The sequence below is a fragment of the Cynocephalus volans genome, chromosome 1 (assembly GCF_027409185.1).
Source record: "Cynocephalus volans isolate mCynVol1 chromosome 1, mCynVol1.pri, whole genome shotgun sequence".
NCBI lineage: Eukaryota > Metazoa > Chordata > Mammalia > Dermoptera > Cynocephalidae > Cynocephalus > Cynocephalus volans.
The window spans coordinates 143,765,868-143,778,306 of NC_084460.1; the positions used below are offsets into that span (position 1 = coordinate 143,765,868).

General features: G+C 36.0%; 1 protein-coding gene across 2 annotated transcripts in view; it reads right to left on the minus strand.

Moving 5' to 3' along the window:
• Nucleotides 1–12,166, minus strand: part of COL8A1 (collagen type VIII alpha 1 chain) — a 53,696-nt gene extending 41,530 nt beyond the window's left edge. For both annotated transcript variants that reach the window (XM_063099803.1, XM_063099793.1), the window contains exon 1: nucleotides 12,091–12,166. The gene's annotated coding sequence lies outside the window, so the exon portion shown is untranslated. The remainder of the gene's footprint in view (nucleotides 1–12,090) is intronic.
• Between the last annotated feature and the right edge of the window lie 273 nt (nucleotides 12,167–12,439).

Consider the following 12,439-nt stretch of genomic DNA (forward strand, 5'->3'; position numbering starts at 1 on the left):
CAAAAGGGAATATGGGAAAGATTTATTTTATTATCTCTCCTTGGCTTTGTACTTCAAGGTATCCTTTTCATTTCTCACTTTAGAATGACACACATTTTTGAAAGGTCTTAGATTCAAGGATCTCAAAAAACACTGGATACAAGCACAGATTCATGATGATCTTCTTAAGGTTGAGTAATAGCAGCCTCTAAAATCCAGACTAGATTCTATGCTGCAGAAGTGTGAGGCATCTGTTTTTCTGTTGAATACTTTCCTAAAAGGGGTTTGGTCAGGGAACAGATATATCCCATCCAATTCCTTTTTCATTTCTCATTTTTTCCTTCTTACTAGTTTTCATCCATAGACACTCAATAGCTATGGCCAGATATAAGGACAGTGATGGAAAAAAAGCCAGCCCTGAGCATGTCAGAGCTGATAAGGGTGAATGAACTGATGTAAGTTTAAGGCAAGTTGGAATCTTAGACACGGATCTCAGATGCTTACACAAAATTGGGAGGGCGGTCAAAAGACACCAACCTTTGGGGCTGACAGCCTGTCAATTTTTGAGTTTTTTGTTTAACTCTTCAGATTGGCAGTGCTCAACAAAGAGTATGAAGAATGGGTGAGAAACGTAAACCACAGAAAAACTGGTGGAACCTAAGATAAAGATCTGTTAATGCTCAGTCAGTGTAAATGAATGATAAAAACATGTCCAGCAACAATAACTTAACTGTGACACCAGAGAAAAAGAGTGTATTAGACAAAGGCTGCTCCACCAGGGAGATATGCTTCTCCTGACATTTTTATTAGGTTTTACCTGACGATGTAGCTTTTTGTATAGAAACAAATATAGGGGTACTTCAAAAAGATCATGGAAAGATTTGCATTATCTTCTAAATCTATTTTTCCATAAGCTTTTTGAAGTATCTTTGTAGAAAGAAAAGGTTCCTTTCTTTCTTTTTTCCCTGTGATTTAGCAATTTACTAAATCTTTTCTTCATTCAAAAAAGATTTGCTGAGTGTTAAGTGTGTGGCAGACACTGGGGACACAGCAGTAAAGAAGACAGAAAGGTCTCTGACTATACAGAGTTTATACACTACTAGAATTTCATTCTTCTTCATCTGTGAGAATGATCATAGCTAATTAGTATCCATCAGAGAAGAAAAATGTTGAAAAAGAGCCCTTCTCTTTAAACATGGGGACTGACAAAGGACCCACACTTCCTTGGAATTTGTTGGCCCTTCCTTAAAAATGTATCCTGAGTTGCTCTCACTGGGGCACCAATCCTGTAATAGCCCCTTAACTCCCTGCCTCACTCTTGCAGCAGTCCAATCTGCCCAGAGAAAGCACAGTGATGATTTAGGGTCCTGTCATTCTTTTGTTGAAATCTGTCCTGTGGCTCCCTATCCAAGTTGTGGCAACTCCGAGCAGCTCACCACGGCCTGCAAGACCTGTACGATCCAGCCCTACCCTCTTCCTGGACACCAGCTCCTTAGTCACCAGGCTCCAGTCAGTGGTCTCCTTGCTGTCCTGGAACAGGCCATGCTGGCTCCCAACTCTGGGACTTCCCACCCACAGTTCCTTCTGCCTGAACTGCCTTCCAGGTCTTTGCATGACCTTCAGATCTGTCATCAAATGCCCCTCCTCAGAAAGGCTTGCCCTTACCATCCAATTTAAAGCAGTGTCTCCTGACCCCATCGTTTTCTATCCTTTTACCTTGCTTGACTTTTCTTCATTATCAGTCATTGTGTTACATATTTGTTTATTTCTCATTTACCTTCTCTCCAACCAGAGAGAATGTAAGCTCTGAGGGTGGAAAGCCATTTTTGACCTCATTCATTGCTGAATCCCTCAAACCTAAAACAGTGCCAGGCATGTAGACCCTCAACACATGTTGACTAAATTAATAAAGAGTTTTTATTATCCTTAAAGTCTAATTAATCTTTTATTTCTACTATATTGTACAAAGAAAATTTTTTTTCTTTTCTTTCTTTTTTTTTTTTTTTGGTGGCTGACTGCTAAGGGAACCCTTGACCTTATTGTTATCAGCCCCACGCTCTAACCAAGTGAGCTAACTAGCCAGCCCTTAAAGAACTTTTTTCTAACTCAAATATCAATGACAGTCATATCAGGACTGTTAAAATAAACTATAATTATGGGGGAAGCATAGGCCTAATAATTAGAATATATGGACGCTCAACCATTCACTTAGTTTTTCAAATTGTTTAAAATTTCTATGCTTCAATTTCCTTCATAGTTCTGTGGTTCAATTTCCTTCATTTCTCAAATGGGGTTGATAATACAACTTATCTAGCCTAATTCTGAGGTTACCCTGATTAAATATATGCAAATACTTGGAATGACACGAAGAAATCTATTAAAGTAAGGTACTGATATTTTACCCTACTATATTTTAGTTATTACTCTGAATGAGTAACTTTGTCTATGTGTTTATTTTCCTTCATTATCACGAATTAATTATGTTTATGCCAGCAAGTCTTAGCATGATACACACACACAGAAGCAAAGAAACCACTAGAACTTTGATGACCATCCTATAGTGTTTGGTCTATTGAGGTAACAAAAAGTTTGGTAATTGATACGTCTTAGATAAGGAGCTAAACGGATGATCAGGAAACTGTTTTTTAAATCCAAGAAGATCTCTGATAAAAGAATGCTGGAATAAGGGGTGTTGGACCTCAATCCACTGGCAAACATATGGCTTTCTGCAGGAGTCCTTTAGTGAGGACTCTTAGGAGGCAGGGAACAAGGCAGGGGTGCAGAGTTCAGGCACCCAGGTCAAGTACAGCATCCAGGAAGAGAAAAGAAATGTGGATCTCCCAGATTCAGCTCTTTACTTCTGCAAATGCCATGAGTGTTATTACTTACTCCTAGCACTTCTGGACAATAGATCAGGAGATCAAATCTGCTGTCTTGGCTACTTTCATACATACAGGACAATTTGAGAAAAAGCAATATTGTTACTGTCATGATCTCCCTGTTTGCTCTTACGATTCACTGGATAACTCTAGAAGTTAGTCTAAAATTTAATCTGGCTTTACAGAACTCCCAGACTACATCTTTGAGAGTTACAGAACGATGTAAGCTATGTTTTAATTTTTTCTATTTTGTAAATGAAAAAAGTGGAGCCCAGAGCCTTTAAGTGACTTGTTCAAGTTTGCATAGCAAGTTGGAAATCAATTCCAAGTTTGATTCTAAGTCAGTGTTCTTTTTATTGCATTACAGAGGTTTTGTGTAGGTAGAAACATTTCTTTAATTACTGCATAGGAGCTGATTTGGAGGAATCAGAAAAACAATAATTGCTTCAGTATAAAATTGTGCAGACTAATGTCTGGGAACTGATAATTATTTACAGCTACCAATTGTTTCAGCAAATATGTTTTAAATTGCTGATTTAAGAGAGGCCAGCTACCCAGGAGTGGTCTAGGTTCAATCCCAGCTCTACCATTGTGCTGGCTGGGCAACCTCAGGCAAGTCTCTTAATTGCTTTGTACACTCATAATTGCATTTCCTGTCTCCAAAATGGGGGAAATAGTTGTATCTATTTCATTGGGTTGCTGCAAATAATTGAACACATATAAAGCACAGAACAGTGTCCAGAACATGGTAACAGTTATATACGAGGGTGCTTCAAAAAGTTCATGGAAATATTCATAGTCTTTTAATTCTATTTTTCCACAAACTTTTTGAAGTACCCTCATATATAGCACATACTATGTGCTAGGCACTACTCTGTTTATTTTTACAGTACTGAGATACAAATGTAGATAAAACCAGAGTGCATTACAGTTTATTCTTAGGGGTTTTCATCTCAAACATAGTTTTGTAAAGAAAAAAAAGCAGTTTCCAAATGGAAGTATCATTTTATTCTGTAGTCTCTCAGTGCAGTAACTCAAAGTCATCACTAGATGGCAATTGTGATCCATGTGACACCAGCTGCAGCAAGTTTTAACCAATGGGTCAAACCCTGGCGTCAGTGTTTTCTGTGCCCTACAACATTGCGAACTCAGGTGGTCCCTTCCACGCAAGGTGAGCCTTTACCAAAACTATAGTCAGCAAAGTCTGCATTCTGTGGTCGCTCTTGGGATTCACCCATAGTTTCCAGTCCTTTTGACAGCAGCCTCTCAGAAGCCTGGTTTACCTGCCTGTATATCCTGTCCTGAATTTCTGTATCAGGAATGCTTTCAGTCAGATAATGACAGGACAGTGTCAGGATCCTGTGTTAAGATTAGGGCTGGCCTGTGTCAAGGTCTCAGATTCCTATACCAGCCAGCCACAAAAAACCAAAAACAAAACCAAGAAAAAACCCCCAAGAAGATTAATCAGCGGTTCTCAAAGTGTGGTCACCCAACCAGCAGCAGCTGCAGCATCTCCTGGGAACTTGTTAAAAATGCAAATTCTTGGGCACTCTCAAGTATGCTGACCAGGAATCAGTCAGCCCTCTAGATGATTGTGATGCCTGCTAAAGTTTGAGAACCACGAGATAAACCAGTGTTTAGCGTCATATAAATGTTGGCGCTGGAAGGGTCCTCAGAGAATATTTTGCCCAGCCCTCTCATTTTGCTGAGAAGGAAAGTGACTCACTGAAAGTCACAGCATTAGGCTTGTGGCAGAGCCAGGCTCCACGGCTGCTAAGTTGCATGTCCCAGATTTTCCCACTATGCCCTTCTCCCCTGTCTCTGCTCTAAATATGCTACCAGGTACACATTCTAGCCTGATACCTATTCAAGAAGAGAAAAAATCTCTTATTTATTTATACAGGAGTTTGCTTATTCATTTTAATAGATATTTCTATGGGGATACAAAATTGAGTATGATGCGTTCCCTGCAGTCCAGTGTGTGTGTGTAGGTGTGTGTGTGTGGGTGTGTCTGTGTGTGTGGTGGGAATGAGGGGGTATCAAGTCTAAACTATCACCTTCTCAATTGCTAGGAGAGAGTACATGCAGAGTGCTTTGGGAAAGAGGTGAGTGCAACTAGGGATTAGGGAAGACAGGTAAGAGGAGGAAATTTCAAAGCTGAATTTCGGGTGATGGGTAGAAGTTTACCAGATGAAGAAGTAGGTAAAGGACATTTGGAAACAGGAATCAGCAAGTATAAGGACATGGAGCCATGAAATTGTGGGGAATCACAAGAATTTTGTTTGAGGGGAAGGGTGTAGTGGAGGAGTTACCATGTTATTAATAATTATAATATTACTGACACTAATAACAGTAGGCATTGATGGAATGTTAAGTATGTGCCAAGTACTGCACATTTTACATCCATGATTAATTGATTTAATCCTTAAGCAGCTTTGCATGAGTCTACTCTTACCTCTTTTTTACAGATGACGGTGGACATGCATACACTGTCCATTTTCTATTTTCTAGTTTTTTCTATTTTCCTTAAAATCAGAGGTTGCTATTTCCATTTCTTAGATAGACATTGAACTTAGAACAAGACTTTTAAGGTTTATTTCTTCCAGGATAATCTCCATAATGCAAAGTAAGTATGTATTTATGGGGGATGAGGAATATATTCTTAATACATATAATTTTATTATAAGCATATTTTTTATAAATGCATAAAATCAGGAGGATTTTGACATTCTTTTTTAACTCAAGGAATAAATGTCTCATTATGCTTCAGTCTATCAGCAACTTTGGAAGCAGCCAATTTTTCAGGATAGTCGACAAACTGTGTCTGAAAAGTGTCAAAGAAAGCTCATTTCAATTATTTGACTTACTGAAGAAAGGAAGCTGAGTAAGGAGTGAATGACCTGGTCTGAAACCATTGGCTTTCATGTATTTATAGCTTTTACTTTGTAAGCCTTCACTGTGAATGTGCTTTTCACAGTCAGCATTAGCATCTTTCCTTCATTACACAAGAGTGCCCACAAACAAACTAAAAATTCAAGTTATAGTTAAACTTCTGGTAGGATCCAAAATATCCATTTCTTCCTAGGTAAGATTCCAGATGTTCCCAATTCTTTGGGATAGTTTTGAGCGATTTTACTTTTTCTTGAGAAAATAATTTTTTGCTCTTTAGTTTTCTCATCTGCAAAATATTGGTATTGGATGAGATAATCTACAAGGCTCTCTTCAGCTCTAATGGTCTGTGGATTTATGATTTAATGGTTAAATGACACAAAGAACTCATTTTAGAATTTTCTATGTAGTAAAGTTTTAGTGTTGTTTTCATAAAAGAAGTTACCAGACTTCTCCATGAATTTCTCCATGGATTTTTAAATGGGATCCCTAAATAGTTCTATATTTGACATTTTAGGATTGCTAAGATCCTACCCAGCTCAAACATGTGTTTATATGATATATTTCCACATGATATTTTAGGGGTTAGTAGTAAGGCCAATTTTAAGCAGATGCCATTAGAAATGATTGATGGCAAATTTGTTTTAAGGTGAAAGAGGTACACTTTACAAGATGCTTTGCTTTTCTGATTGCTACAATAACAACTTTCAGCTTTAGGGGCTCATATTACAACCTTGATCTTTAACTCTTGTTCATAGCTGAGACTGAACTGCTTTCTCAAGAAAATCTAGAAAACCCAACCCAATTTTTACCTTGCTTGTCTAGAGAAGTTGAATAGTCTATGGGTTGCTTTATCTGGGATCAAATGGAGAGCACTAACACCTGGAAAGAGGACCCTATAAGACACATTATTATTTAAAAAAAAATTTATGATTGAGAACAAAATTTGCATTTTATTCTTCCTGAACAATTATTGCCTTTCCTGTTTGGAATCAATTTTTGGAGTAGATTAAAATAACTTTTCTGTTTACCTATTATAAAAGCAATACATGTTTATTTTGACAATTTTACAGAACAGTGTAAATAAGGACATACAACTATCTAAAATTCTGCCACCCAGGGTTGACTATTGTTAATATTTTTCTTTTTATTTTATTATAGGTAAGCATGAACATTAAGAAATTGGCAACAAGTTATACATTCTATTTTGAAATCTTCTTTCAAAAATCAATATAATTAGCTTATATTGTATACATAATTTTAAATCTCTACCTCCAAAGATAACATATTATTATTATTGTTATTGTATAAAAAGTTATAAAACTCTTTAGTTTTCACTATTGTGTGTGATTTTTAGTGCCATTTTAATCTAGGTCTCCTTTGTTTGTTGGCTTTCATTCCTTCTTGTTCCAGAAAAGATCTAAGGTAATTTCAGCCCACTTTCTTACAAGTGTGTATAATACAGAAGGGAAAGTAAACTTCTGAAATTCATATGCATAGTTTCATTTACATGAGATCTTTCCTTTATAAACAATAGGTAAGTTTTAACACACTGGGGAATGGTACTATAAAGACTTATGTTGTAACAGAAAAAAGGCCTTTGGAACATGAATAGTAATTCCCCCTTTATTTACTGTGGTTTGTAAGGTTGCATTTTTCAAAAACATGATCACAAGCTTACAAATTTGTATACTCTTTGAGAGCAGAGCTCCAATCTTATTGCTCAATATTCTCTCAGTGTCTAGAGCTGTTCCTGGTCCATTATATTTGCTAGATAAACAGTTGTGGAGTTGAAAAGAATAAAATGGAATCAATTCCACATATTCTAATACTATCATGGTATTATGCATTGTGACTTCAAATAGCATTGAAGTAAGAGGCAGTAATGGTTACGAGATTCGGTTGTGTTCTCTGCTGCTGAGTTTCAAAGCTCTGTGAAGATTACGTGAGCTAATCTTGGTCTAACTGGTATGGTGCTTGAGACCACATGGTAAATGCTAAATAGATGTTAGGTTTTAGTGATTTGTGCTTTTTTTTTTTTTTAAATCTCTCTATATTTTTTCTTCTAAATAAGAACACACTTTTCCTAAGAACTTTGGTTAGGTTTTTCAAAACAGGAATAAGCTATTTCTTTGGAGATTACATATAAAATATCTTAAAGACTTGGTAGGGGAAATAAAATTAACTACATAACAAATTTATAAATAATTATTATTTTATATTACCTGTATTAACCTAACAGTCCAATGACTTATTCATTCATAATGTTTAATGGGAACCTTTTAAAATAAGGAGCGCTATAGAGCCGTAAATAATTTATAGTTCTTTCCATGGCACTTTTACTTCTAAGCCTTTCAAGTATTCAGCAAGTATAAAATGAAACCTTTTAATGAATGAGCAATTTAAGGCGTCAACTAATGAAGCCTGACTTTTCCCATCATATAGAAGGTATATGAGAATGCTTGAATCACTGTTGCTAATCCACATTGCACTCTGTTTGACAGCAGCTTAGGGAATTTGTGTCAGCCATAGCAAGACAGGTGCATAAATAAGTCCAGTACTGTGAAATCAGTACTGTGTGTGGGCTCTGAACAAGGGAATCCTCTAGTAGAAACACAATGTGACTCACATATGTTACTCCACATTTCCTAGTAGTCACATTAAAAAAGTAAAAAGAAACAGGAGAAATTAATTTTACGAACTGTATTTATTAATATATTTATATATTTAATAATTTATTAATATATTTAAATCTATTAATTTTATTTAACTCGAGGTATTGAAAATATCGTTTCAATATACAGTCAATATAAAAAGTATTAATGAGATATTCTACACTATTTTTTCTTTGTACCTGGTCTTAGAAAGCTGGTGTGTTTTTTATACTCCCAGCACCTCTCAGTTGGGACTACCACATTTCAAGTGCTCACTAACCGCATGTGGCTAAGTATCTACCATACAGGACGGCTCAGCTACAGTCATTCCTGCTTTGCTATGATTGGAGGCACCAGAGGGTGGCAATGTGGTGTAGAGGAAAGACAAAGACCAGCCCGGAATCTTAGACTATGTCTGTTCTTGGCTCTGACTTTTGATACTGACGTGACTATGAACAAATTATTTAGTTTCTCTGGGTCTCAAATTCCTAGTCTTTATAATGGGTGGTGTTGTTAATAACTGTCATACTCCTCTCAGGAGACGTGTGGAAGCTTAAATAAGATATTGCATGTGAAAGTACTCTGTTAGATTATAAAGCACCATACACATGTAAGGCATTATTACCTCTTTTATTGTAGATTTACTCTCATGACTTGCCCAAGGCCACATTCCAAGTTAGTAGGAGAATCAAGGATAGAATCTGGGGCTTCTGACATTCAGCCATCTGCTTCAGCTAAAGGCTGTTCTTTCCAAGCTAGTTTAAAAAATTATTATTATTATTATTTTAAATAAAAGTATTTTTATTTTAAAAAATTGAGGAAAGAGGAGAGTGGCAGTAAGAAGTAAATTCCATATTGAACAGTTAGGGTCTTCTTCGCCACTGTCATAATGGTCTGCAGTCAAATTACACATACAGGATATGTATGTACTTATTTACTCAGAATTACAGCCATCAAAGATTGGACTTTACTGCTGTCATATAATATAAACCCCATGCTCTTCGAAGTTTCAAACAACTTCTAAATTAAACTGTGGTTTCCCTACACTATTTATATCCAAAATATAGAACAACCACAAGAAAGCCCTTCCATAGTGGGCTTGATGAATGAAACAGATACGGATCAATTCATCAGATTTTCCATGTTTATTTTTGGTTACAGATGTAGTTAATTAATTCCCATGTGTGAGACACCACCTCTTTAGTGTGAATCTATGAGACACATTAATGTCAGAACAGAAAGTGGGAATAATTCGGTTCAACCCAATGCTTACTGCTTGTGATGCATATTAGGTATTTTAACAGGTGAAGGAATTTGTTTCTATGATAATTTTCAATTGGAAATCTTTTTTTAACTTGAGGAAAAATATGGACTCTGTCTACCAAAATGTCTATATCATTCCAGAAGGTAAAAAGGTAGTCAAAGAAATTTTTAGATTATTCAAAAATAACTTAAAAAGTTACATTCTATACTTTTGGAGGGCACACAGAGGATTAGTCATAATTATCTATTTCCATTTCCCTAATTGTATGTCTATCATGGTATTCATATTTAAATTCCATTTTCTGCATTTGTTTCAAATGAATTTCTCCATAGAACTTAAAAACTACATATTTAGAATTTTACGCTATGTGAAATTAAGCACAGGCCAAGTTCATTTTCACTGAGAAAAAGACATACATTCAAAAAGTTCTTTATGGGGCTGGCCCGTGGCTCACTCGGGAGAGTGTGGTGCTGATAACACCAAGGGCACGGGTTCGGATCCCGTATAGGGATGGCCGGATAGCTCACTTGGGAGAGCATGGTGCTGACAACACCAAGTCAAGGGTTAAGATCCCCTTACCGGTCATCTTTAAAAACAAAACAAAACAAAAAGTTCTTTATTCTTTTTTCAGTCAAAATTTCTTCTTAAAAATAACTTTCAGCTGGTAATTTTCACTAGAAAATTATCATATATAATCTTCAGGCCTGCCTGAATTGATGTCCTTGTTGAATAAGCAAGATTTTTATTTTTAGTTGCTGAATCATTGCTGTTGAGCACTGAATGAGTTTATTGAGTAGCCTTTACATTTTATTGCTTTTGCACCCTAGTTTAAAAACAAAGTGCTTAATTTTTTAAAAGTTCTATAAAACGTATTTTTGATATTTCCACTATAACTTTACAAGCAGTTCCTCTCCTCTGCCCTGTAATAACCACCTTCTGCATTTTTATGATTTAGTTTAACATTATTATTGTAATTTTTTACTGGGTGAGCCCATCAATGCCCTTGGCAGCAATATTTTGTTACAAGAAATACAGAAGCCAAACCAGTTGCAACAATTCTAGTTTCTTTTGATTGAGTTCACAGCCTTACCCTCACATTATGAATGTAACCCACATCAGGCCTCTTTCATCAACTTCTCCAAATTTCATGATTGGTTTGAATCCTATAACCTGCTGCTTAAATGGGCATGTATTTTTTATTCAATAGTTTTGCATTGTAAATATTTCATTTGGAGAGCATCTGGTTTTGATGGAATCCAGCCAAAATAATTAGTGCTACCTATATTAAAAATGTAATACCCTAGTAAAATCATTAATTTATTTGCATTTCTCCAGGAACTCTGAATGGGATTCATTCTAGACAGGGGGTGGTTATGTGGCATTAACTATAGGGCTTGACAAGAATACAAAAATCTAAGGAATCTTAACAATTCATTCTTTCAATTACAAATAAAATTAATAGACTCTAAAAAGTCATTGTACTACTATATATTAGGAAATACTGAGTTACGTGTCCAAAAGTCACACTTAAAACCAGGCAATAGTAATAAGCATAAGATGGCTGTGGATACTATGAGATAATGTCTACTTGTCAGAAATGGATGGTATGTTGTGTTTTTTTTTTCCCCCATAAAAGTTCAGAAGTTAATGATGTACTTTATATTTTTATTGCTTCTACTGAGAGATTAAGGAATAAAGGGATTCTGGCATGCTGTTATTATTATTATTTTTCACTGTGGATATATTCAATATCACATGTGAATAAAACCATATTTGTTATATTATGCTCTGTTTCATACATCCTAGATTGTCTTTAGGAAAATTTAGTACCTATCACTTCAGTCATCTGAAAGGAATCATTTCTTCATTATGGCTCATAACATAAAACTATAAAATATCAGCCAGAGAAAATATTGGCCCAATTATGAGAAATATGATAATGGTAGAAAAACACATATAGACATGACTGGAAGATGATAAGATTATTTTAATTTTCCCATTAGCACTGGAATTATTTATTTTACAAATCTCCAGCTCTTTTATTACTTAAAACCCTCTGCTGAATCATGAAAAGAAGCTTAAGTTAGCAATTTTCCTCTGCAAAATCTAGCAGCTAGCATCTGGAGAGCACTTGGATACCTATCAGGTCCTATGGAAATGATTATTTTAGGACTCTATTCAACTTAAAAATCAGCTAGAATCACACTCTGCACATGTATTTTACTATTGGGGATTTTAAAACCTAAAAATTATTACTAGCAATGGTCTCAAGGCTTTTGCAGCGGTGGAGATGGGGTTGGGAGATAGAACGTGCAGGTAGGCGGGACACCTGAGTGTCTGCCAACCACCCTTGTGCTCCGGGACAGTGACCTGCCCACTCCTCCTGAGGCCCGCCCCACTGCCCTGTGCCGTTCCTCACACTTACATTTACACTTGGCCGTCCTGTGGGATCGAGGATGAATGTCCTTGCTTGTGCCTTCCTGTGGCACGCCTGGGGCTGGTTTCTGTCTCTTCACCAGATGCTGCACTACTTCCACAACAGCTTCTGAGGTAGAAAAAAGAGGATACTTTTAATCAATTGAAAAGATAATAAGAAGCGGTATATTACCCAAATGTATCATTTTGGGGCCATAGAAATTATATAATAGGAATGTTTAAATACACACTTTAATAAAAATGCTATTATTTACCAAAATTTAAGTGCTCATTTAGGAGGTATTAGGAGAGAATAATTTTTTTTTGTTTCTATGTAATCAAGTATGCATTTATTTTTG